Genomic DNA, 5,000 nt, shown 5'->3' with positions numbered 1-5,000 from the left:
TTCCTTTCAGAAAACTTTCTTCAAAAATATTAATTTTTGTTGTAAAAGAAGGGTTTGAGACTGAATATTTCGTGTGTATTATTAATGAACAAAGGGGGTTCCTTATATAAGGATTACAAGATAGAGATAAATGGAAAGAGTACTTATCCTAATCCTACATGAAATAGGAAATCTACTAAATACATAAAAGGAAAGATTACATCTACTAGGAAAAGGAAAGGGTTTCCTTTTCTCTCTAAGCTTGTGGCCGCCTCTCTCTCTCCTGAAGTCGGCTCTCTCTCTCTCCTCTTGGACACGGCCGCGGTCGGGCCTGGTCATGGCCGTTGGGCCTTCTTCTCTTCTTGTCTTGGTTAATGGCAATCCACACATGTTTTATAACACTCCCCCTTGGATGCCATAACCATACAGGATTTGTAGTACGCTTCATGTTGCCTCATTAAAACCTTATCAGGAAAACCCAGTGGGACAAAACCATGATGAAGGAAAAAGAGTACAACACGCACTACTCCCCCTGATGTGAACCTCGGTGTAGGTTCTACATACTACGCATCTAATGCGTGATCTATCCTGTAGGTATAGAATGGGAGTAATCGGTCAGTTTCTGTACTGCACCGTAATTAAGACCACTTAGACCTCTTAGGTCGTTTCTCATGTCCTTTGACATTGAGTGTCCCGTTTAAGCATGTGTGCTAAGCAATGTGAATCACATTGTCCTCAGGGATCACTTGTTGGTCTTTACAAAACGTGTTTGCATCTGTCCATAGTCTAGATGTGTCGTCGAACATCAAACTCTTTACTTTGTTTGGACAGTTATCATTCGACCATGTTTCAATCTGGTCGATCCATGTCTAGTTCATAGACCACGTCCATACTTGTCCACTTATCTTATGAGTGTTCAATGATTATTGCTTTGAGGTTTACAATCTCTTATCATGGCTCTGCGGCCGAACACTCTCATGTATGGACATCGATCTTTCTTGCCTTAGGTAATGCCTTATTCCAATCTTAATGACGCCTCATGACCTTAGGTCATAGATCTCATAAGCTTTATGGGCTACAATACTTCTTTGGTATCCGACAGATTAGATGTCTCCTTTTAATCTTATGACAAAGCTTTATGGAGTTCATACAGCAGCAGACCATTCTGCTATGCTGGATCCTTAAGGGATCTGATGTCGGATTGCAACCTGATGGTTGATCTTTAGTTTCTATTAGCCCGTGACCAAGAAGGTTCAGACGCTTCTTAGGTCTAAAAGCTGGACGTGTCTAGAAGAACTGGACGCTCTTTGAGCTGATAGGCCGGACGTCTTTAGCCTGAGGGCTGGACGCTTTTGGCCAGAGAGCCGGATGCTCTCAGCTGGTGTGCTGGACGTTTTAGCCAGTCACCCACTAACCTCCTTTAGGTTTAGTATAAGCACAAGGAATTTCTTATAAAACCTCTTATGTATATGGACTGTTTATTGGATTGTCTTTTATACAACTCCAAGATCAATGATCATGTGTGATCAATTTCTTTTCCATATGCAGCTGCTTTTCAGTCCATGAATCAGCTTAGGAACGAAGCTGTTCTTTCATTCTATATTATCTTATCCAGTGATCCATATGCTGCTTACTACATCAGTATTGTATCTATTTCTTTCTTATGACCAGACTTGGTTTAATATCGAAAATCTGTAGCAGCAATCACCACATAGGAGTTCATCTCCTTATAATCTGTTCCTTTGATCTTGTGAGTACCTTGTGCAAGCTATGATCTAATGCTGTTAATATGAAGACATGGACACTCTAGGTCACGTGATTATGTGTCTTCTCTCACGGTTTCTTTATCTCACAAGATCCATCTATTTCACTGGTTTATCGGATGGCGTTTCTGTATATGTACATGGCCAATACGCTCATCTCTCTTTAGATACTTTGAACCTCCACGTTTTTCTTTCTATTCTTTATAATCTTTATGATTCTATGATTGTATGATGAGTACTCATTCGTGGGTTCTCTGATCCTCGCTTATCTCTTTATGTTCAAGTGCTATTCTCTTATGCATCTTTATATAGATGTTCATGTGTGTGTGTGTGTCGACACTTTCATGTGGTTCCATTATGTTCCAGACATGATCTGATCACTTTGAGATTTCATTATCCAGGACCCTTGTTACCTAGTAGCTTGGCGTCCCAAGACTACTTGGTTTGGTACCTTAGATGTGTAGCTGGCCAGCCTTATCTCTATGTCTGGTACGGTTTCTCTTATCATGACCTCGGATCTGTCTATGCACCTTTCTCTTTTCTTTCTATCCGAGGTTCCTTTATCTTTATGGAACACTTGGTCTATCTTCTATAGACTCTTATAGCAACTTGATTATGTCTCTTCAAGGACGTTTTCATTTGGTGCTAAGCTGGTTATGACTTAATCATTCTTTTCGGGTCAGTGTCTGGCATCTCGATTAGCTTCTCAGTTAGATAGCTTTGTATAATCTTTCTTTGGACGTCTTAATCATATTCTCTAGTCCGAGGATCTTGCCAAGACAATGATGGTTAAAACCATTCTTATCATTCCATTACTCTTTCTTTATCCAGCTTATAATCTTTCTCCTTTAATGTTTGGATAGTCGGATCTATTTGATCATGCAATCCGTACCTGGCCACTATTTTAATCACCCATGTTTTGGCTCAAGCTTTCTTTGAATTCGTGGGAGAAAGTAATACTCCTATCCAACATATATTCCCAATCCTCTTCTGAGGTTCCATCTTAGACGGCACATATATGTATGTGGTGGTTTATTTCAAAATCTCTTAAGATGGTGTATGTCTGGTTTTATGACCCGTATTCATTCTTTAGATGGGAATATCTATGCTCACTTATATGGCCTGATGCATACTATCATTCTGTACATGTAAATTCATAATGTCCCCAAGCTTATAGACTTTAGAATCTTAGTCTTTATAGATAATGGCTTTCATGGCCGGCCATTTATAGGTGATGGCCTCTCTGGCCGGTTATGGCCTTTGCGGCCAGGCCGTTGTCTCTCATGGTCTCTTCGGCCTCTTTGGCCGAGTCATGGACTGTGTGCTGCCAAGGCTGCACTATGAGGTCAAGTCACGGCCAAGTCATGGCCAGGTCGTGGCCAAGCTGTTTATAGGTGATAGCCTTTTTGGTTTGGCCGTTTGTATCATGGCCTCTCTTTGGCCGGGTAATGGCTCTTTATGGCCGAGTAATGGCCAAGCCATATAACATTGGTCTTTAGACCATAGTACACGAACTTGTAGTATTGATCATGGGTTTATCCTCTCTCCCCCTCATGACCATACTATAAGGTCGTGGTGCTTTGGGATTATTAAGCCTAATGAGTTTCCCTTTGTGTACATGTTACACAACGTGAGATCTTTACGGGATAACTTTGTGCCTTTTCAATTTCTTTGCATCCAGTTTAAACTTTAGGATGGCTAATCCTATCTTGCCATATAGTGTAATTTCGTGGGCTATGTCTTTATAGTCACCACCTCTCTTGCCTCTTATCATACTGATCCTTAGCATAGTTTAAATCAGTAGGGATCATTGGTATAGTTTTCGATCACTTTCTTTCAAGGTCTTAGGCGATTTTTCTTTCAAAATCTGAAGGAACTTGTTTCCTTCTAGTTTGTCCATTGTTTCTTATTTGGAAACCATTCATTATAACTCAATGGACCACGTTTTCTTTGGGTGTATATAATGCCTTATAGGCAAATGCCTTAGCCATAGTTTCTTACTATGCTTGCTATACCATTCATGGTTTTATTGGTTTTATGCCCTTTAGGCAATACTTTAAAAACATCCATATGTTCAAGTAAGATCAGGCAAGATTCAATAAACTTAAAAACCAATTCCATTATATATAAAATCGTGAATGATCCTTAGGTTAAAACATAATTGCAATCATAAAGCAATAAGACTAGTCGTATCGAAATTTGGTCTCTGCCAGAAGCAGTCATGCGATTAGGTCAGTATAAGTGGTGAAGCCTTTTATTCTATACTGTTGTTGCAGTATGACATTTAACACATGGAATGTGGAATAGGTCTTCTCTAGTAACTCTTTCTTGGTTACTATTTCACCACAAAGTCTCAGAACCGAGACTGTCTTAAACAAGACTGAGTTGTACTCATCCATGACTTTGTAATCCAAGAATCTTAGATTCTTCTAGTCATTTCTAGCCTTTGGAAGCAACACCGTTTTATGGTGGTAATTTCTATGCTGTGAAGCATACCCAAAGTCTAGTGGATTTTCCATAATGATGTACTGATCTTTTAGACCTTCAATGAGATGATGGAATATTGTACCAATTCATTCTCATTGTTGTCCTTGGTGATTGTATCACCAAGTCCCTTTTCGATATCTAAGTCACATTGTCATTTAATATTTAGGTTCACAATGTTGTCATGTAGCCGCATGATATTTAACAAGCTCGGCCACAAACAAGTCCTTACGCATCTATGAAAACAATCGATCATGGTGTGAGTCAGGTCACACGGCCATGTCTTGTGATGCTTAGACCTCACGACCATCTTAGTGTGATACAACAATCTTAGAGATCGGTTCATGTTATAATCTGGTTTATATATCCATCCAGATATAAGGCCATACGGCTTTGCAATGTAATGCTTTAGACTTTCACGATTATTATGTGATACAACGATCTTAAGGATCGGATCATGATGCAGTCCGGGTCATGTGACTATCCGGATGCTAGGCCATACAGCCACTTAGATATGTATTAAGCCACACGGCTTTCAATCTATCAAGGGCACAAGGCCACGTGTGTGTGCAATGCATTAGACCTTATGGTCGTCCAATATGATTCATGACAAAACACAATGCCACACAATACATATCAAGTTTACCAATTTCAAGGTTGGTAATGTTTCAACTAGATTTTAGGATCAATCAATCTAGCAACCTAACTCTCATTCAAAAACCATTTTTAAACTTTCAAGTAGCCGATTAAGGGTTTCAAGGCTTTTAAGGATTT

This window comes from Brassica napus, unplaced genomic scaffold, assembly GCF_020379485.1.
Source record: "Brassica napus cultivar Da-Ae unplaced genomic scaffold, Da-Ae ScsIHWf_600;HRSCAF=893, whole genome shotgun sequence".
NCBI classification, from domain to species: Eukaryota; Viridiplantae; Streptophyta; class Magnoliopsida; order Brassicales; family Brassicaceae; genus Brassica; species Brassica napus.
This window is presented reverse-complemented; position numbering follows the sequence as displayed.